The 23676-nt window shown below is 40.2% G+C and overlaps 1 long non-coding RNA gene across 1 annotated transcript in view; it reads left to right on the top strand.

The window, feature by feature from the left end:
• LOC115933948 (uncharacterized) overlaps positions 1–14075 on the top strand; it is a 33243-nt gene extending 19168 nt beyond the window's left edge. The window contains exons 3-4 of the long non-coding RNA XR_004069772.2: positions 2090–2157; positions 13907–14075. This is a non-coding gene — a long non-coding RNA (uncharacterized lncRNA). The remainder of the gene's footprint in view (positions 1–2089; positions 2158–13906) is intronic.
• Positions 14076–23676: the final 9601 nt, after the last annotated feature.

The following is a 23676-nucleotide window of genomic DNA, read 5'->3' as shown; positions in this document are numbered from 1 at the left end:
TGTAATCCCAGCACTTTGGGATCTGCTGCACAGATCAACCCATCACCTAGGTATTAAGCCCAGCATCCATTAGCTATTCTCCCTGATGCCCTCCCTTCCTCATCCCCTGACAGGCCCCAGTGTGTGTTGTTCCCTGCCATGTGTCCATGTGTTCGTATTGTTCAGCTCCCACTTCAGGCCGAGGCGGGCGGATCACAAGGTCAGGAGATCGAGACCATCCTGGCTAACACAGTGAAACCCCGTCTCTACTAAAAATACAAAAAATTAGCCAGGCGTGGTGGCAGGCATCTGTAGCCCCAGCAACTCAGGAGGCTGAGGCAGGAGAATGGCGTGAACCCAGGAGGCAGAGCTTGCAGTGAGCCAAGATTGTGCCACTGCACTCCAGCCTGGGTGACAGAGCAAGACTCTGTCTCAAAAAACAAAAACAAAAACAAAAACAAAAACAAAAACAAAAACTCAGGATTCATTAGAGAAATGCAAAGCAAAATGACAATGAAATACCATCTCATGCCAGTCAGAATGGCGATTATTAAAAAGTCAAGAAACAACAGATTTGGCAAGGTTGCAGAGAAAAAGGAATGCTTTTACACTGTTGGTAGGAGTGTAAATTCGTTCAACCATTTTGAAAATGTGGTGATTCTTCAAATATCTAGAGGCAAAAATACCATTTGACCCAGCAATCCCATTATTGGGTATATACCCAAAGGAATATAAATAATTCTATTAATATTATAAAGATATATGCACATGTATGTTTATTGCAGCACTATTCACAATAGCAAAGACATAGATTCAACACAAATGCCCATCAATGATAGACTGGTTAAAGAAAATATGGTGCATATACATCATGGAATACTATGCAGCCATAAAAAGGAATAGGATCATGTCCTTTGCAGGGACATGAATGGAGCTGGAAGCTGTTATTCTCAGCAAACTAATGCAGGAACAGAAAGCCAAACACCACCTGTTCTCACTTATAAGTAGGAGCTGAACAATGTGAATACATGGACACATGGCAGGGAGCAACACACACTGGGGCCTGTTGGGGTAGGGAAGGGAGGGCATCAGGGAGAATAGCTAATGGATGCTGGGCTTAATACCTAGATGATGGGTCGATCTGTGCAGCAAACCACCATGGCACACATTTACCTATGTAACAAACCTGCACCTCCTGCACATGTACCCCTGAACTTAAAATAAAAGTTGAAGAAGAAAAAAAGAGTAACATGATGACCTTAAAAAAATCTCAAGATCCATAAATGCTTGAGGGGATGGGTACCACATCTTTCATGATGAGATTATTATGCATTGCATGCCTATATCAAAACATCCCACGTACCCCATAAATATGTACGCCTACTATGTACCCACAACAATTAAAATAAAAAATATAAAAAACAAAGAAAAAGAGAAAAAAATAAAATAAAAATTTAAAATAAAAACAAAAGATTTCAGGTTCCTCCCTCAGCTCATACTGATCCCTCAGTTGTTCAATAGGGATCCCATCTGTCTCTTCCTTAGCCACCATGCTTAACAGCCATAGCCAAACGACTCTTCCCTTGGGTCCAGGGCAGCCTGAGGCCTTCCTTTTCTATGGCTCCTTTTATCTTTTTGTGGGCTCCTGATGGTGGTTTGGAGCTCCATTTGCTATGTGATGAGGGAGTAGCCACCGCTCACCACTGTGGCTGTGTTTTTGGCAGCGCCCCACATGGGCACATTATGGTACAGTTTTTCAACGATGTCCCCGATAGTCATTCCTAGGGAGACTAAGAGGGTTAATGGAGCCCACCTGTTGGACGCCCCCATTTTATTAAGTCGTGTATTTGCTGTCAAGCAGTGGTACATCATCTAAATCCCCTTCTGGATTGATAGAGCCCTAGAGGAGGCTCCTGGGGCTCTCACCAAGTCAAAGGGTGCTTGAAAGTCTTTCTAGAATTGTTTCAATTTAGGAAGATCACCAGGTTTCAAGCAGATTGGTTTGTCACCAGATTGGTTTGTCATCTGTCCAATCCTGAGGAGCTGGCCTATTCAATGTGGGCAAAGATCCATTATAACAATGAATCCCATCCTCTCTCATCTGGTCCAGGCTTTACTCATTACAGGAGAAGACAGTCTGGGTTGCTCCTTCATCAATCAAGTGCAGAGTCCAGGAAGGTATGAATTCGCTGGGCTTTTGGTCATATTGCTGTTTCTTCTTATCCAGCTCAATCTCAGAGAAACTTCTTATTTTAACTTGGGCAACATTGGCAATGCTGTCATTAATGTACTGCTAGGTAAAGACTGGGGGTAACTGGTCAGGGGGTGGTTTAGGCCAAGGTGGCCCCAGGCTGGCAGCACAAAGGCAGTGACTCAGTAACCAGGAGATTGTTTGGTTTTGGACTTTCCCACCTCCTTAATTTTTGCCCACATCCATCTAGTTAATTCATCAAGGTTCTCAGGGCTATTCTCACTATCCCATTTACCTCTGTTGGCAGATCAAAGTGTATCTAGGCCTTATTGAGAGCTTTATCGCCTTCAATATCTCCAGGAGCCAGCACCACCCTGGATGGGGTCTCACTTCCACTATGCCATGAAAAGGTGTCTTCTCAGAGACCCTGCTCACTGTACCAAATCTGTTTCACCCTCCACTGGATGGTCAGGCTGTGTGCAGGGTAAACTATAACATGAATGTGGCCAAGGTTAAAAGTCAAATAAACGCTGTCCAGGGAAGGACCAGTGCATGACTTGAGGTCTCTGAGAACAGACAATATGCATATCAAGCTCAACTGGTACATTGTTTACTTACAGCAAGAGGAGAAGGGGGAATGCATAAATCCAGCCCCTTGCAGTGTGTCAGTCTCCATGGCTAATGGATTCACCCTGCAGCCAATGTAGGCAGTGCGGCTAACAATTTGTGAACTATTTTAGAGTTTGGAATAACAAAGGCACAGATGACCTCAAACTGTAGTTTTCTTTTCACTGACCTTGAAATATCTAAGGAAAATAATGGAAAATGCTCTTCTTGCCTAGATGAATTTATGGGTGTGTGTGTGTGTCTGTGTGTGTTGCCTGTGTGTGTAGTTGAGAGAGATAGAGATGAGGCTTACTACCAAATACTCAAGACCTCATTGAGAACTTTAAGAAAAAAAGTCTTAAGAAGCCTCCTCAATTACCTGTAAAACCTCTCTGGAAAATGACCTCAAGATACCCTTTGATGTCTCTCCCTACCACACTCCTTTGACAGGGGCATAAATTCCCTAGTCAGTTAGGCTTCCCTCCTCTTCTGCCCATGAAATCCCCTAGAAACTCCCTGCGCTGAATCCTCATGAACCTCCCCATTCACTATCCCAGAAGATGCCAGGATCCCATCAATCATGTTGCCTCATAATAAGATTGAGTCCTCAAGGCACTATCTCTAACACCCCAAAAAACTTAGGGGGGCCCACTCAGTATCAATATCTGGGGCTCAGTATCCAGGACATTTGATCTCCATAGCTGGAAATTGGAAATAGGTCAACATGAAGTAGCTGTGTCCTCAGAGTAAGGCTAGATTGCAAAAGGCAGAGGATAAAGTAATTGTTTATATATATATATATATTTATTTATTTTATTATTGTTTTTAAGAGACAGAGTCTTGCTGTGTCACCAAAGCTGGAGTGCAGTGGCCTGATTATAACTCACTGCAGCCTGGAATTCCTGGGCTCAAGAGATCCTCCTTCCTGCCTTAGCCTCCTAAAGTGTTAGGATTATAGGCATGAGCCACCATACTGGCCGATTGCTTATATTTGAATGAAAGCATCTGAACCTAGCAGGAAACATTGACACTGAAATTTAAATAAGTATAACTGGTAACAGGCTTTGTCTTTATATGTGAGGTAATCTTTGTTTTATAGATTTAAAAATATTTTACACAGAAGCTTAAATATTAATATTAATATATTTTAAGATTATTGAATAGTAGAAGGTATAATTTGCTTGCCTAGCTCATGCATGTAAATCTTACATATGCCATTCATTTACTTACTGATGAGGGATCAATTGGTGCTTAAATGAAACACAAAGAATTGTGGAGATTCAGTAGCTGACTTTTTTTCCCTCCTATCTTCTATGGGACTTTAGCCCTCCTCTGAAGAAAGACTAGAAGCTTCTAAAACCTGAGAACAGTCATTTGTAAGAATATTACCAACCTCAAATTAAAAAGAAATAGAAACAATCATATATTAGATACTCATTTCTATAGAACACAGAAATGAAGACTAGTAAGTGACTTTAGACCAAAATAAGTTGACCATATATCTATAGCAGCATGCATTCTAAGGACAAAGAGGGAAAAAAAAAATAGAAAACCTTGAACTTCATCCTATCATCTCATTGTTTGTACTAATTGATTTATTTTTTCAGAACTATTTTATTTTTATTGTTATGTAAAACAAATAAGCAATAATGTTTCTTTTGTTAAAAATCAAGATTTTTCAGTATAAGAGAAATGGAAGTACAATTATAGAAAACAAGGAAGAAAATAATATAACTGAATTAGAAATATTCATATAAACTCATGACTTTAAGAGAAAAAATATATACTCTAGAACTATCTACTAAATAGTTTACTACTGATAGAATTGCAGATGAGACACACTGTGTATGCTTTTTACTCATAATGAGGTTTATAATGCTATAATTCCACAAAAACAAACCAGAGCTTCTTGGAAAAATAGCCAATTCCATTTCTGGGTCTAGGACAGTTCAAGACACATAAGACAGGTAAGCTTTCAAAGATAACTTTGCAGAAGACATAATAAAAAGTCTCCCAGGAAAGAAAAGCCCAGGACCTGATGGTTTCACTGCTGAATTCTACCAAACATTTTAAGAAGACCTAATACCAATCCTACTCAAGCTATTCTGAAAAAATAGAAGAGGAAGGAACACTTCTAAACCCATTCTGTGAGACCAGTATTACCTTCGTACCAAAACCAGAAAAAAAACACATCAAGAAAAGGAAATTACAAGCCAATATCTCTGATGAACATTGATGCAAAAATCCTCAACAAAATAATAGCAAATCAAATTCAACAATACATTAGAAAGATTATTCATCATCACCAAGTGCAGTTCATCCCAGGGATGCAAGGATGGTTCAATATACACAAATCAATCAATGTAATACATCATATCAACAGAATGAAGGAAAAAAGCCATATGATCATTTCAACTGATGCTGAAGAAACATTTGATGAAATTCAACATCCCTTCATTATAAAAACCCTCAAAAAATTGTGTATAGAAGGAACATCCCTCAACATAATAAAAGCCATATATGATAGACCTTCAGCTAGTATCATTCTGAATAGGGAAAAGCTGAAAGCCTTTCCTCTAAGATCCGGAACACGATAAGGATGCCCGTTTTCTCCACTGTTATTCAACACAGTACTGGAAGTCCTCGTTAGAGCAATCAGACAGGAGAAAGAAATAAAGGGCATCCAAATTGGAAAGGAAGAAGTCAAATTACTCTGTTTGCAGATGGTATGATCTTATATTTTGAAAAGCCTAAAGATAACACAAAAAGGCCAGGTGCGGTGGCGGCTCATGCCTGTAATCCAGCACTTTGGGAGGCTGAGGGGGGCAGATCATAAGGTCAGGAGATTGAGACCATCCTGACTAACACCGTGAAACCCCGTCTCTACTAAAAAATACAAAAAATTAGCTGGGCATGGTGGTGGGCACCTGTGGTCCCAGCTACTCGGGAGGCTGAGCTAGGAGAATGGCGTGAACCCGGGAGGCGGAGCTTGCAGTGAGCGGAGATCGCGCCACTGCACTCCAGCCTGGGCGACAGAGTGAGACTCCGTCTGAAAAAAAAAAAAAGGTATTAGAACCGATAAAGAAATTCAGTAAATTTGCAGGATACAAAAGCAACTTACGAAAATCAGTAGCAATTATATATGCCAACAGTGAACAATTTGGAAAAGAAATTTAAAAAGTAATCTCATTGACAATACCCCCAAATAAAATTAAAATTAAATACCTAGAAATTAACTTAGCCAAAGAAGTGGAAGGTCTCTATAATGAAAACTATAAAATACTAGTGTGGAAATTGAAGAAGTTACCAAAAAATGAAAAAATGTTCCATGTTCATGGATTGGAAGAATCAACATTGTTAAAATGTCCACACTGTCCAGAGCAATGTACAGATTTAATGCAATCCCTATCAAAATACCAATGGCATTCTTCATAGAAACAGAAAAAACTATTCTAAAATTTGTACAAAACCATAAGAGACCCAGAATAACCAAAGCTATCTGTATTAGTTCATTCTTGCACTGCTGTAAAGAAAGACCTGAGACTGGATAATTTATAAAGTAAATAAGTTAAATTGGTTCACGGTTCTGCAGGCTATACAGGAAGCATAGACGCTTCTTGGGAGAGCTCAGGAAAGTTTCAGTCATGGTGGAAGGTGAAGAGGAATCAAACATGTCTTATATGGCTGAAGCAGGAAAAAGTGAGGGAGGTGCTACACACTTTTAAACAACCATATTTCAAGAGAACTCATTCACTATCATGAGAACAGCAAGGGGGAAATCTGCCCCCATGACCCACTCGCCTCTTGCTATACTTCACCTCCAACACTGGGATCACAGTTTAGCCTGAGACCTGGGTGCAGATACAGATTCAAACCATATCACTATCCCAAGCAAAAATAACAAAACTGGAGAAATCACCATATCACTATCCCAAGCAAAAATAACAAAACTGCACACCTACAACCATCAGATCTCTGACAAAGCTGACAAAACAAGCAATGGGGAAAGGACTCACTATTCAATAAATGGTGCTGGGATAACTGGATAGCCATATGCAGAAAATTGGAACTGGGCCCTTCCTTACACTATGTACAAAAATCAACTCAAGATGGATTGAAGACTTAAATGTAAAACCCAAAATTGTAAAAACTCTGGAAGATAACCTAAGCAATACCATCCAGGACATAGGCATGGGAAAAGATTTCATGATGAAGATGCCAAAAACAATTGCAAAAAAAGCAAAAATGGGCAAATGGGATCTAATTAAGCTTAAGAGCTCTGCATAGCAAAAGAAACTATCAACAGAGTAAACAGACAACCTACAGAATGAGAGAAAATTTTTGCAAACTGTGCATCTGAGAAAGGTCTAACCTCCAGTATCTATAAGGAACTTAAATTTACAAGAAAAAAACCCTCAATAACAAGTGGGCAAGGGACATAAACAGACACTTCTCAAAAGAAGACATACTTGTGGCCAAAAGGCATATGAAGAAAAAATTCAACATCGCTGAACATTAGAGAAATGCAAATTACAACTATAATGAGATACCATCACACACCAGTCAGAATGGCTATTATTAAAAAGTGAAAAAATAATGGATGCTGGCAAGGTTGTGGAGAAAAAGGAATGCTTATACTCTGTTGGTGGGAGTATAAATTAGTTCAATCATTGTGGAAGATAGTGTGGTGATTCCTCAAAAACGTAAAGTTAGAAATACCATTTGACCCAGCAATTCCATTACTGGGTATATACCCAAAGAAATATAAATTGTTGGCTGGGAGTGGTGGCTCACTCCTGTAATCCCAGCACTTTGGGAGGCCAAGGCAGGTGTATCACCTGAGGTCGGGAGTTCAAGACCAGCCTGACCAACATGGAGAAACCCCATCTCTACTAAAAATACAAAATTAGCCTGGCATGGTGGCACATGCCTGTAATCCCAGATACTTGGGAGGCTGAGGCAGGAGAATCACTTGAACCTGGGAGGCGGAGGTTGCAGTGAGATGAGATCACAACATTGCACTCCAGCCTGGGCAACAGAGTGAGATTCTGTCTCAAAAAATAATTATAAATTGTTCTACTATAAAGATACACGAATGAGTATATGTTCATTGCAGCACCATTCACAATAGCAAAGACATAGAATCATCCCAAATACCCATCAGTGATAGACCAAATAAAGAAAATGTGGTACATGTAGACAATGGAATACTATGCAGCCATAAAAAGGGATGAACTCATGCTCTTCGCAGGAACATGGATGGAGCTGGAGGCCATTATCTTTAGCAAACTAACACAGGAACAGAAAACCAAATACTGCATGTTCTCACTTATAAATGGAAGCTAAATGATGACAACACATGGACCCACATAGAGGGGAACAATACACACTGGGGCCTATCAGATGGTGGAGGGTGGGAGAAGGGAGAGGATCAGGAAAAATAACTAATGGATACTAGACTTAATTCCTGAGTGATGAAATAATCTGTACAACAAATCCTTATGACACACATTTACCTATGTAACAAACCTGCACATCCTGCACATATACCCCTGAACTTAAAAGTTAAAAGAAAATGTAGTACATATTCACAATGGAGTACTGTTCCATCACAAAAAAGAATGAGATCTTGTCATTTGCAACAGCATGAATGGACTGGAGATTATTATGTTAAGTGAAATAAGCCAGGCACAAAAAGACAAACATTTCATGTTCTTGCTTACTTGTGGGATCTAAAAATCAAAACAATTGAACTCACAGACATAGAAGAAGGATGCTTACCAGAGGCTCAGAGGGTAGTTGGGACTTGGGGGTGGGGTGGGGGAGATGGGTATGGTTAATGGGTCCAAAACATAGTTAGAGTCAATGAATAAGATCTACTATTTGATAGCACAACAGGACCACTATAGTCAATAATAACTGTACATTTAAAAATAAGGAAAAGAGTGTAACTGGGTTGATTGTAATACAAAGGATAAATGCTTGAGGGGATGGATACCCCATTCTCCATGATGTGCTTATTACACATTGCATACCTGTATCAAAACATCTCATGTACCCCATAAGTATATACACCTACTGTGTACCCACAAAAATTTAAAAATTAAGAATTTAAAAATATTAAAAATAGGCTGGGTGCAGTGGCTCAAGCCTGTAATCCCAGAACTTTGGGATGCCGAGGCAGGCGGATCACAAGGTCAGGAGATCGAGACCATCCTGGCTAACACAGTGAAACCCCGTCTCTACTAAAAATACAAAAAATTAGCTGCGCGTGGTGGTGGGCGCCTGTGGTCCCAGCTACTCGGGAGGCTGAGGCAGGAGAATGAAATGAACCCAGGAGGTGGAGCTTGCAGTGAGCGGAGACCGCACCACTGCACTCCAGCCTGGGTGACAGAGCGAGACTCCGTCTCAAAAAAAAAAAAAAAATTAAAAATAAAAAGATAAATTTGCATATAGGCACCTTAAGAAGGTTTTTAAAAAATTTTTACACAGACTGGGTGCAGTGGCTCATGCCTGTAATCCCAGCACTTTGGGAGGCTGAGGTGGGCAGATCATGAGGTCAGGAGTTCAGACCAGCCTGACCAACAGGTGAAACCCCGTCTCTACTAGAAATATAAAAATTAGCTGGGCATGGAGGCGCATGCCTGTAACATGAATGTTTTATTTGCCTTAATTTATACATTCTATATTTACCATGAGCACAATAGTTATAAAGAGGCCCGGCCAGGCATGGTGGCTCAAACTTGTAATCTCAGCACTTTGGGAGGCTGAGGTGGGTAGATCACCTGAGGTCAGGAGTTCGAGACCAGCCTGGCCAACATGGTGAAAACCCCGTCTCTACTAAAAATACAAACATTAGCTGGGCATGGTGGTGCACACCTGTAATCCCAGCTACTCAGGCATGAGACTCGCTTGAACCCGGGAGCTGGAGGTTGCAGTGAGCCGAGATTGTGCACTTGCACTCCAGTCTGGGAAACAAGAGCAAAACTCCATCTCAAAAAAAAAAAATTTACACAATTTCTGTCTTACAGAGAAGTTGCAAGATTATTACTAAGAATTCCTGAGTGCTCTCCATCTGGAATTACCCAAATATTAACATTTTACTGCGTTGCTTGCTTTTTCTTTTCTTTCTCAATACATTTTCTGAATTCTTTGAGAATAAGTTGCAGGCATGATACCCTTTGGTACTTAAATACTTTAGTATATTCTTTTATATAACCACGCAACAATAATCAAATCAAGACATTAACATTGATCTAATTCTACTATCTGATATACAGATCTTATTCAGATCTAGCCAATTATTCCAATAATGGTCTTTATAACAGATGAAAGTCTTGGATCAGGCACTACATTCAGCTGTCACGGCCTTTTAGTCTCCATTATTCTCAAACATTTCCTCAGTCTTACCGTGTTTCATGATATGGACATTTTTGAAGAGTACAGATGACTCATTTACTAGAATGTCCCTCAATTTGGGGTTGTCAGACCGTTAAATTGAGGTTATACAACCTTTGTCAGGAATATCATTCAAGTGTTGTGTTCTGCTCAGTGCAGCATGCTAGGAGGCACATGATGTTGATTTGTACCTTTGCTGGTGTTGCTGACTTTGGCCAATTGTCTAAGGTGGTGTGGTAGAGGTTCACTTCTGTATATTTCTTCTTAACATTTTAATTTGCTTTGTTGGGTCTTACAACAACAACAAAAAACAAATTCACATTTGCTAGGAGCTAAAGGTAAAAAATTAGAAAGCATTCCAGCAGAGATTACGTTTGAGAAAGTATTGTACAAACTAGAAAAGCCTTTAAATGAATGCAAAAAGTATTATTCTTATTTTTAGCAATGATTTTTCTTTTAACATTTGCTAGTAAAAAAATGATTTAAGGTGAAAAAGTAAGTCTGTCTGCTTTTTCATCTGAATTTTGTCAGATAAAATAACCAAATGAAAAGAGTATCAATCCAAAGCCTGTATTTCCTCATAAAGAATAGTCTATTGTTCTCAGTCTTGTGATCTCCAATCATTCACTTACACCTTGAAAAAAATTACTTATAGTCTCTGAGTTTTAATTTCTCCTTCTATGAGAGAGACAGAGAGAGAGAGAAAGAGAGGAAAAAAAGAGAAAGAGAGAGAGGAGAGAGAGGACACTCAGGTTGCAGAATAGTTGAGAAGAATAGATATAAAATACAATGCACTTAGCATAACGCTTAGCAAGGTTAAGGTGAAAAGGAGGCAAATTACTGTGAAAGTAGCGCCCATCAGTACTTCGTGTGAGTCTCCATGAGGCAGATAGATAAATATTTATTATTATCTGCATTTTAGATGTGGCAATCATCTCCAAGATCACATAAATCAAACCAGATATGAGGGTAGTACCTGCTTTGGGGTTGCCTTTTTATTGTTTTTTCTTCTACATTATGGCTATAACCTTGTGCTTTCTGCCTGAAGAATTCATTTCACATTTAAACGTATATACAGTTTTGTTTACATTTCTCATAGGTTCAATTCAGGTCAAAATGTGACCACACAAAAGGTAATAAGAGCCTCTATTTAATATCAGTTAAATCATCTGTTCTTTTATCTTCTGGGTTGAAAAATAAGTTCCCAATGGCATGAAAGGTGACCTGAGTTCAACTGCAAAACAAAGTCATATATCAGTGCTGTAGGCACCAGCAATAAACATTTCTTTAATTTGAATTCAGGGGCATTCTCACCATCAGACGAGTACAATCAAAACAACATTGCTTTTCTACCGAGTAACCTTCACTTTGACCAGTGACCATACAAACACGTATGATTCATTTCACTGAAAATATATCACCTTGAAAACCTCCCTGAGTGGCCAATAAGTTCATTTCTGTGACATTTAGTTTTCTGATTGCACCTTAACTTTTACCAAACTGTTTCTCAGATCTAGATCTTTGCCTTTTGAATACACTTGCCAAAGTATGAAGAAAAAGTTATTTTCTTTGGTTGTTTATTCTTTGGTTAGGTATTACATAATCCAGAAACCACAGAAAAACAGAACATTGTTAAAGTTAAACAGCTTAAGTTGCCTAATAACTTGCGAAAAGCCAAATTAATAGGAAAGAATGCCAATAGGAAGCTCTCAAGGCAGCTCCTATTCCTGGAATTTTCCCAGTCTCAGGAAATCCAGGCGTAGGATAGTAAAACCACTCAGACATAATCACCCTGCCTTATTCCTCAGATGAGTGTCTCTCTCTCTCTCTCTGTCTCTCTTTCTCTCTCTCCCCTACTCTCCCACTCCGCCCTGTTACTGTTTCCTGACTCATTTCCTCACACTTTTTGTGGAAACAAGTTAACATTAATTTTAAAAGTGAAAGCTGGATGCCTATGAATCTTAAAACAACTTTTGAGAAAAAAAAACCTCTTTGTCCTTCTTCTTACATATAAATGCAGGTAATATTATGGGGTCTTTGTTTGCTTTACTTCTTTAGCAAGACAGGACCATTGTTATTAGGATTCTGCACTAAGCCATACTGACTTGGTGTTCATCATCAAGGCCAGCTGTGGCTCCATTTATTTTATTTTATTTTTTATTATTTTTTGAGATAGAGTTTTGCTCTTGTCGCCCAGGCTGTAGTGCAGTGGTGCGATCTCGGCTCACTGCAACCTCCGCCTTCCAGGTTCAAGTGATTCAGCCTCCCAAGTAGCTGGGATTACAGATGTTCGCCACCACGCCCGGCTAATTTTTGTATTTTTATAGACACGGGGTTTCACCATGTTGGCCAGACTGGTCTGGAACTCCTGACCTCAGGTGATCCACCAGCCTTGGCCTTCCAAAGTGCTGAGATTACAGGCGTGAGCCACTGCGCCCGGCCTCAATTTTAAAATGGGTAAAGTTGAGCTTCATTTCCTCCTTCTCAAAAATGTTTTCCATTTGCCCCTGATGACTCTGAGTTTCAGGTTCTGTAGATCTTTTCAGTCAATGGTAAAAACACTTTGACAAACTCACTCATTCATACCAGATATTGGCGACCTTATACATAAGTGTTTCCAGAGCACTGCCACTTTCAGAGACTATATTAAAATACAATCATGTGCCGCTTAACAATGATGGGGATGTGTTCTGAGAAATGTGTCATTAGGTGATGTTGTCATTGTGTAAATATCGGATTGTGCTTACACAAACCTAGATGTTATAGCCTTCCACACCCAGGCTATAGTTTATTGCTCCTAGGCCACAAACCTGTACAGCATGTTACTGTACTAAATACTGCTGGCTATTGTAATACAATGTTAAGTTACAGTAAAAATATGATACAAAAGATAAAAATGCTATGCTTGTATATGGAGCTTGCAGAACTAGAAGTTGCTGTGGGAGAGTCAATGATTGAGTGAGTGAATGTGAAGGCCTTAGGACATTGCTCTACACTACTGTAGACGTTATAAACACTGTACACTTAGGCTACACTAAATCTATTAAACTTTTTTTTTTTTTTTGAGACAGAGTCTTGTTTTGTTGCCCAGGCTGGAGTGCAGTGGCACAATCTCGGCTCACTGCAACCTCCACCTCCTGGGCTCAAGCAATTCTCCTGCCTCAGCCTCCTGAGTAGCTGGGATTACAGGTGCGCGCTACCAAGCCCGGCTAATTTTTTATATTTTTGGTAGGGACAGGGTTTCATCATGTCGGCCAGGCTGGTCTCGATCTCGTGACCTTGTGATCCACCCACCTCAGCCTCCCACAGCGCTGGGATTACAGGAGTGAGCCATTGTGCCCGGCCACATTTTTTCTTTCTTCAGTAGTAAATTAAACTTAGCTTCCTGTAACATTTTTACTTTAAAAACATTTTAATTTTTTTTAAACTTTGTGATTCCTTTGTAATAACACTTAGTCTAAAACACATTGTCTAACTGTACAAACATATTTTCTTTCTTTATATTCTTAGTCTACATGTTTTTCTCTATTTTTAACAATTTTTATTTTTAGTTTTTAAACTTTTTGTTAAAAACAAAGACACAAACACACATATTAGCCCAGGTCTACACAGGGTCAGGATCATCAATATCACTGTCTTCCATCTCTATGTCTTACCTCGCAGGGAGACGGGGGCAGTAACATGCATGATCACCAGTATCACTGTCTTCCATCTCTATGTCTTACCTCGGAGGGAGATGGGGGCAGTAACGTGCATGGAGCTGTCACCTCCTATGATAACAACACCTTCTGGAATACCTCCTGAAGGACACGCCTGAGGATGTTTTACAGTTAACTTTTTAAAAAATACATAAGTAGAAAGAGAACACTCTAAAATAAAAATAAAAGGTATAGTATAATAAACACAATAACAAAGTCACTTATTACTATCAAGCATTGTATGCTGTACATAATTGTATGTGCTATGCTTTTATATGACTAACAGTGCAATAGATTTGTTTACACCACCATCACTAAGGGCATGCAAGTAATGCATTGTGCTACAACATACTACAACTATGATGCCACTAGGTAACAGAAAATGTTCATCTCCATTATAATCTTATGGGACCACCTTCCTAGATGCAGTCTGTCATTGATGGAAACGTTGTTACACAGCACATGACTATAGACAAATAGCCATAGATTTATAATACGGGAGGATGTACTACATATGCATTGAAAAAAGCTCTGGAAGGATACCAATACATTACCAGAGGTTGCTTCTGGGCCTTAGGGTATGTGTGGTTTTATATTTTCTCCTTTGCACTTTTCTGTGTCGTATCCAAAATTTCAACAACATAATACATTTACCGTTAGGAAAAATAACCTATTAATTAAAAACAAGATATAGGAAAGAGGGAAACGTTGCAGCTAGCCACAAGGTTAATAACTTATTTTAAAACATGTTAGGAACTATTTATTCATTTGTTTGATTATTCATTCAAGAAATATTTTTGATTGCCTAATATGTGCTAGGAATTTGGCTATGCTCTGAGGCTAACAGGTGAACAAAGCAGTGATTTATTTGCTCTTCTTTGCATTGGTCGCTATAGGAGGAGGCCAATAGATGCTATCGCATGAAAATAATAATTGTTGCTGGGCGTGGTGGCTCACACCTATAATCCCAGCACTTTGGGAGGCCGAGGCGGGTGGATCACCTGAGGTCAGGAGTTCAAGAGCAGCTGGCCAACATGGTGAAACCCTCATCTCTACTAAAAATACAAAAAGTAGTTGGGCGTGGTGGTGCACGCCTATAATCCCAGCTATGCAGGAGGCTGAAGCAGGAGTACCACTTCAACCCAGGAGGCGGAAGTTGCAGTGAGCCAAGATCACACCACTGCACTCCAGCCTGGGTGACAGAACGAGACTCCGTCTCAAAAACAAACAAACAAAAGCAAAATGAAAATAATAATTCTTTTTTTGAGACTGAGTTTTGATCTTGTTGCCCAGGCGAGATCTTGGCTCACTGCAACCTCCGTCTCCCAGGTTCAAGCAATTCTCCTGCCTCAGCCTCCCAAGTAGCTGGGACTACAGGCGTGTGCCACCATGCCCGGCTAAGTTTTGTATTTTTCGTAGAGACAGGATTTCACCATTGTTGGCCAGGATGGTCTCGATCTCTTGACCTCGTGATCCACTCGCCTCAGCCTCCCAAAATGCTGGGGGGTTTACTTTATTTTAAAATAAAAACTCCTAACCTCTTAAGTTAAATAAAATATTTTAATATATAAACATTCATTTTTATGCCAACATAGTCATAAAATATTACCTAATTTTTTTTTTTAATAGAGGAAGGGGCCTGCAAAGCAAAGGTGTCCAGGCCCATGAAAGTCAGAGTAGAGCCCTGGCTGTGGCCCCAAAGAAAGGCAGTTTTTTAGTTTGCATCCCACATGCTGGCAGTTTTTAAAGTCTGACTGCAATATTTAGAAGAGAGAATTCTGCAGAGAGATGGCCTCTTTGGGTTTCCCCACAGCAAAACAAAACACTTCACGAAAAACACCCTCATAAATTGGTCCTCACTTCAAATCACAGGATAGTTGCATAACTTGTGTCCACATTGTGGACAGCTGCTTCCGGATCAGGGAGACGGCATGACTCTCTCAGGAGTTGGAGTAGTTTGGGTGATGCATGGGGTGTGCATATTCTCTTACTGTAAAAAGAGAAGCAAACCTATAATGATGATAATTTGACACAGTGGGTAGAAAGGGGTGGGCAGGATCTGAGGATCATTCTGTCAGGGACCAACAGGTCATCAAAGAAATTGTTAAATTAGCACAGATTAGAATAATTGATGCTAACAGTATCTCTGGATGGACTATTCTACCTCATGACTCTCATGAAAATGGGGTGGATGGCGGGGTGTGGTGGCTCATGCCTGTAATCTCAGCACTTTGGGAGGCTGAGGCAGATGGATCATCCAAGGTCAGGAGTTCGAGACTAGCCTGGTCAACATAGCGAAACCTCATCTCTACTAAAAATACAAAAAATTAGCTGGGTGTGGTGGCGTGTGCCTGTAGTCCCAGTACTTGGGAGGCTGAGTCAGGAGAATTGCTTGAACCTGGGAGGCGGAGGTTGCAGTGAGCCGAGATCGTGCCACTTCACTCCAGCCTAGGTGACAGAGAGGGACTCCGTCTCAAAAAAAAAAAAAAAAAAAAAAGTGGATGTCAAAGTCATCTGGGGAGCATTTACAAGGTGAAGGCGTCCACAAGAGTCTAATTCCCCACCCTCCAACCCTCGCCCCGTCCAGGGAAGTTTCCATAACTTCCTCTTAAAAATCACTGCCATAGTAAGCTCCTGTTACTGAAGAAAACATATTATATTTCTCAATGTGATGAACCGGGGGAAAGATTGATAACTGCTGATGTGGAAGACAAAGGAATACTGAGAGACGGGGAGCCAACACTTTCCTATTATTTACCATGGCCAGGTGCTGTAGTGCTTTACGTATTTAACTCATTTAGTCTTCACAACAATCCTGCAAGGGGGTTAGTGTTACTAACCCCATTTTCTAGATAGAGAAACTGAGGCACAGAGCGGTTAGGTAACTTGATTGAGGCCACATAGATAATAAGTGACAGTGCTGGGAGACAAGCCCAGAGCCTGGCTCTGGAGTTTATGCTATGACTAGTTACTGAGTGGAGGAATCAATCATCAAAACGACACCCACGTACTTTACAATGCCTGTGCACATGAACTATCTAGTAAATCTGTATATTTTACTAATAATGTCATTTGTTCTTTTCCCAACTCTTTGTTTTATAAAACCCCAGGGAGGCATCCTTCCATTATCATTGAATAGGAATTCTGGAATCCTGTGTACACCCAGCCATTTATCTGGAGGTATCTGGCAAAGGACTATTTTGTTAAAAAAAACAAAAAAAATAACTAGCCAAAGTATGAAGTAACAAAATTTGTACTTTGAGATGCCACATGTATTGAAACAAGTCTGGATTTATTTATATCTTTAATCATTTTCTCTCATGTTTCAACATGTTTTTGGTCTCTCTAGTAGGTTATGAAATCCAGTTCAAATAGATTTCTCAACAGTTGGTTCTGAACATAGATGCTCAGGGGAATATCAAGAACTTTCTCTAATTCACCACTCATGTCCAACATGAAAAGGTGTTAGAAAGCTACTGCTTTGTTCTTGTTATTTTCTGGTTTCCTATTTCTCAGCTGTGAACTTGAGTAGGTCTGTATTGGGACCAACCTCTTCCTTCTTCAGCCATCACTGCCTGCCCCATGTGCAGCTCCCAAGCTGGCCTTGACCACTCAGCCTTTGCATGCTTTCTCCTTGCCCTTCCCCTAACCCTAATGAGGATTTTACCTCTCAGGGAAAATGCCTGTCCTTTTTAAATGTTTCCTCTGTGAAAGGCATTTCAGCCATCTGGGAAACACAAGGAATGCTCTTTGCTAAAGGCATACCTCCCAGTCAACTGTTTAAACTTTATTTAAGGGTGGACAATAAATTGCTTTATGTCCCTAATTATCTGCCCAATTGCAAATGAAAATGGACCCATGACAAGAGTTGTAGAAGGTCGTGAGAGGAAGCAAAGTCTTTTTTTTCTCCAGAGCTATAATGGTGCAGGAATACTCTGCCAATTCTCTCTCTCTCTCTTTTTTTTTTTTTTTTTTTTTTTTTTTTTTTTTTTTTTGAGAAGGAGTTTCACTCTTGTTGCCCAGGCTGGAGTGCAATGACGCGATCTCAGCTCAGTGCAACCTCTGCCTTCCGGGTTCAAGCGATTCTCCTGTCTCAACCTCCCGAGTAGCTGGGATTACAGGTGCATGCCACCACACTCAGCTAATTTGTGTATTTTTAGTAGAGACGGAGCTTCATCATATTGGTCAGGCTGCTCTCGAACTCCTGGGCTCAGGTGATCCGCCCATCTCGGACTTCCAAAGTGCTGGGATTACAGGCATGAGCCACCACGCCCGGCCCAATTCTCCTTACTGAGGTGTGTGTATGCAGTATTTAGTTTATTTTTATGATTGCAAAAATAATACAGAATTGCCATCTTTATTCGGAAAACAAAGAAAGGCACAAAGATGAATATAAAGTAATCTACAGTCCCACAGCCAGAGATAATGATTGTTAATCAAGTCAATATGTAGATATTAACTCGTATCCACCAAGTCATTAAAAGGACATGTTCTATTCACTGTTTTGTTATATGATTTTTTAAAAATCTAATTACTGGCTGGGCGCGATGGCTCAAGCCTGTAATCCCAGCACTTTGGGAGGCCAAGGCGGGCAGATTACGAGGTCAAGAGATCGAGACCATCCTGGCTAACAGGGTGAAACCCCGTCTTTACTAAAAATACAAAAAATTAGCCAGGCGTGGTGGCTGGCGCCTGTATTCCCAGCTACTTGGGAGACTGAGGCAGGAGAATGGCGTGAACCTGGGAGGCGGAGCTTGCAGTGAGCCGAGATTGTGCCACTGCACTCCAGCCTGGGTGAGAGAGCAAGACTCCGTCTTAAAAAAAAAAAAATCTAATTACTGTATTTTGATTTTTTCATATCATTAAATATTCTTCTATCAATACCACATACCAAACATCATGTCACTTTATTGATATATCTGGCCCCTAAATTAAATTTAACATATTTAGTGTATATATTTAGGTTGAACTACTTTTAACAGCTATTTTTCTAGTTTAAAGTAGTTGAGTATCACCGATTTCAGTGTTTCAACCTGATATTTTCCTATTACTAGATTTTTAGGTTATTTCCAAATTTTATTTTATAAACATTGATGCACTGAACATTTTCCCCATAAATCTCTTTGCAAAACTGTGATTATTTTCTTAGGATACATTCCTGGCAGTGGAATTGCTGGGCCAAGGTGGATGAATATTTTTATGGCTTTTGATACACAATGCCAACTTTCCTTCTCGATAATGCTGATTTATAATCTCTTTGGTATCTTCTCTGCTGCTTTTTTTTTTAAAGACTCAATTATTCTGTTCAGTTAAACTTTGTATTAATTACCATGAAAACATGTGACTATTGGTTATCTTTCAGCACAGTCTTCCACTTTATACTTTATCAAATGATATTTTTAAGTGCCCAGAGCCCTCATAAATCCTTATTTAATGTAGACTTGAGGATAAATATTGCTTAGATCCAATCACCACGTAGAGTGGTGATGTAGTAAAGGAGAGGGAGACATGGTGTGGGTACGCGTGTGCACGTAGATGAGTGTGTATATAAGTATACATTAGGGAGCTCTGACAGTCACTCTTCTACAGGTAACAATTGATTGGGTCTAAAGGAAAAATGTTATCTATTTATTTATTTATTTTTTGAGATGGAGTCTCACTCTGTCGCCCATGCTGCAGTGCAGGGGCGCGATCTTGGCTCATTGCAACCTCTGCCTCCCGGGTTCATGAGATTCTCCTGCCTCAGCCTGCCAAGCTGGGATTACAGGTGCCTGCCACCATGCCTGGCTAATTTTTGTACTTTTAGTAGAGATGGGGTTTCACCATATTGGTCAGGCCAGCCTCAAACTCCTGACCTCAAGTGATCAACCCGCCTCGGCCTCCCAAAGTGCTGGGATTATAGACGTGAGCCACCGCGCCTGGCCTGTTACCTTTAGTCTCAGATTAAACTACCTAACTTTGAAAGAAAAGCTTGCAATAGGAGATTTACAACCTGATAGAAAACATATGCTGATAATTTGCATGTACATTAAATGGACAACATGCACATTACTGAGTTATTATACATTATTGGGGTTATTAAGCCATATTAAGAAATTACAGGCAACATAATCCTTCTCTTTTCCTAGAATAAGTAATATAATAGATTTTTAAAAAATGAAAATATGTTAAAAAAAATCTCTATACCTCTTCCCTACCAAGCTGTGCATTTGGAAATATAAAATAACAGATAAGTGACAGCTCTGATGATCAAAGCAGGAGCAGAATTTACAACTTAAAGTTTCATAAAACAACACTGAAATAATAATTTTCAAATCAGCAAAGATGTTTCAAAACTACACTTGTAAGATTTGTTCTCTTATGCAAGTGTTAGTGAGAGTGTGAATTAGTAAAACCTTTCTGAAAACAACTTGACAATATGCTTTAATAAACTTAAATTTTTTTATCTTTTAATTTAGTAGTTTAAAAGGGCAATTAGATATGGAGGAAAAGATTTGTGAACAAGTGAAACATTCACAATACATTGATTGTAGTATCATTTGGAAGCAATCCAAGTGTTGTTACAGGAATGGATTAAAAAGTCATATTGTATGATAGAATATGATGTGGTCATAAAAACGCTGTCTCTAATGAGTTTTCTTTTATAAAATGGAAAATGAAATTGTTAAATTTCATTTAGGTTAAATTGTAGGTAAAGCAGGATATATAATACATATATATAATGCATATATTGTATACACATAAATATTTTCTCACATTATCAATTCCTAATCACAAGTTTAGTAATATAGAATCGAATAAATAGAAAAAAGTCTTAAAGGAAATATACCAAAAAAATCCAAATACAAAAAATTCCATGGGCAGTGTGATTGTTGATAATTATTGCTTTTGGTTTTACATTTTTCTGCCTGTTCTGATTCCCCTAAAATGAAGATATATTAACTTTTATAAAATGAGAGTTGTTGTGAAAGGAAAAAAAGAAGAATGAAAGGAGGGAGGAAAGAAGGAAGGAAGAATGACAGAGACAGAGGGAAAGAATGAGGAGGAAAAAAGAAGGAAAAATGGATTTCATAATGTTTTGGAAGTAAATTGTCCTGTCTGATAAAGAAAATATTATTCTGGGAAAGAAGAAGACAAGAACATTTTGACTGGACTGCTGAATGCCTGTATAGATACGATTATTTCTCTTTTTCAAACTGTTTCACAGCAGGAGAAAGAAAGGCAGGAGACTGACAGAATGAGATCTAGTAGTTCACCCTAGATGGACTTGGTCCATGGAGCTCACAAACAAAAGATAATGGAGGTAAATAAGGTGCCAGGGTTGTTTAGTAACCTCTGTAACTGTGGAAATCAGCTACCTGGGACATAGTTCAAGTCCCTCTCTCTTTCTCAGTGGGGCCCTTACCTAACTGCTCAGGTTATGTGAATGCTTGTCACATGGATTCGTTTGACGCTCGGCTTACTCTCTATTAGCCTGGTATTGGTCTTTCTAGGGGCCATGGTTTATATCTTTCTGCATCTGTTACCTTGCGCTATGTACCATGCCACATGTTTGATTAATGCTAACAAAAGGTATATATTAGCCTGAGTTCTGGGTTGCAAAAGTGGAAACTGACTCCAGATAACTTAATAAGAGAAGGAATTATTGCAAGAGCCTTGGGCTGCTGACAGAATTGGAAAGAAAACCAGAGATCCGGACTCAGCAGGATGCAATGGAGGCCCAGGAGGGCTGATATGGTTTGGATGTTTGTCTCCTTCAAATCTCATGCTGAAACATAACCCTAGTGCTGGAGGTGGGGCCTGGTGGGAGGTATGGAATCATGGGGGTGGATCCCTCATGAATGGCTTAGCACCATCCCCTTAGCGATGAGTGAGTTCTTGCTCTGAGTTCAGGTGAGATCTGGTTGTTTAAAAGAATGTGGCACATCCCCCTTCTCTCTCTTGCTCCTGCTCTCGCCCTGTGATTTGCTGGTGTCCTCTTCACCTTCCACCATGATTGTAAGCTTCCTGAGGCCCTCACTAGAGGTGGATTCTGGCACTCTGTTTCATGAGCAGAGTGCAGAACCATGAGCCAATTAAACCTCTTTTCTTTATAAATTACCCAGCTTCAGGTATTTCTTTGTAGCAATGCAAGAACTGACTAACAAATACAAGAACTGAGCCCTTGTCACAGGAATGGCCTAGCAGGACATCATCATTACTGCTGTCACCATGCTCACCTACTGCCAGCCAACTCTGTTCTCACTGTCGCTGTACTGAAGAACTCTTCCAGCTCTGAGCACGGAGATCTTGCTTCTGTGGTTGCAGCTACAGTAACTGATAGCTGACTGAGTCTATCTTAAGAGTCCAGAACTGGTAGGGGCATCTGCTCAGCCACTCTAGCTGTTAGGGGCAGAGGCAATGTAATATCCATCTTTCTTGACTTCTGTAGCAGGAGTTAAGGCTGACCTCTCACTAATGCTGGAAATCCCCTCAATTAAGAAGGGTGTTTGGGTGGTGGGCAACCAAAATGTCAAATATTCATTATGAACAATGTTGATGATGAAACAAAGACCATAGCTTTTACTTTTGTAAAATAATATTGTCTGATTTAACACAGTTTTAAAAACACAGGCCAAGGTGTGGTGTCTGCATCATCAGAGTATTAGAAAGATACTGGAGAGAGAACATCCGCCTCATGGGCAGAGCTCCAGTACTGCACATGATCATGAACTTTGTGTGAAAACAAAGGTGGTGTGAATTAAGGATATGCACTGACTGCCTGGGAATATCAAGTGGCTTAGCTGGTTACAGGGAACCTGGAAGAAGCAAGATTGTAAAGTCAAGATTAAAGAGGTCCAGGGAAGACGCATGTGGATGGATCCGAGGGAGGATGAGGATTTTTCTGTCATGTGTTAATACCCCACCCCCCCCCGCTGAGAGCACCCCTCACAGAAGGGGCACTAAATAAGCATGTGGATAGGAGGGCTCAGCCTGCAAATGTCCACCAGCAGTGGCCTCAGCCACCCCAGTGCTTGTGCAATGGGCTCAGAATGGAGTAGTCATGGTGACAGAGAGGGAGGCTATGCATGTGCTCAGTTGCATGGGCTCTCTTTTGTCAAGGCCCACTGCTGCTGAATGTCCAGCCTGTCAGCACAGAGATGAATGCTGAGCCCTTGGCATGGCACCATTCCTCAAACAGGCCCACCAGCCACTTGGTCACAAGTTGATTAGATCAGATCCCTTCAACTTTAGAAAGGGCAATGTTTCTTCCTGACTGGGTAATGATTTGCCTTTCTTGCCTATAGTATCTCAGTCAGCCCACCACCCAAAGGCTCATCTACCAAACTGGGATCACATATAATATTGCCTCAGACCAAGGGACCCTTGCTGTGGCCCAGGAGATGAATTGGTGGAAACATGGCAGTGAGATCCACCAACCCTATCACATACTGCACCATCTGCAAGATGCTGACCACTACCAGAGTGAAAGTGAAGTTGCAGCTGTGGCACCAGCTTGGAGGTAACACCACATGATGATGGGCACTAGACTTCAAGGTGCAGTACTGTCTCAAACCAATGGCCAGTGTATGATGCTGAACTCAATAGGTAGAGTACAGAGTCTGGGAAACAACAGGCAGAGGTAGGAGAAGCCCCACTTAACATCACTTTCAATGACCTTTTGGGGCATTTATACTTCCTATCCCTGCAACTTTAGTCTCTGTGGATCTGAATATTCTGGTTCCCAAAAGGTTGTCAATTATACTGTGCACACAGTAAAACCTCATTATATTTAAAGCTAGAGCTGTCCCCTGGTGATTTTAG

The sequence above is a fragment of the Gorilla gorilla genome, chromosome 2 (genome assembly GCF_029281585.2).
Source record: "Gorilla gorilla gorilla isolate KB3781 chromosome 2, NHGRI_mGorGor1-v2.1_pri, whole genome shotgun sequence".
In the NCBI taxonomy this organism is placed as follows: Eukaryota; Metazoa; Chordata; class Mammalia; order Primates; family Hominidae; genus Gorilla; species Gorilla gorilla.
Note: the sequence above shows the minus strand (reverse complement) of the source record. Positions and strands in the feature narration are given on the sequence as shown.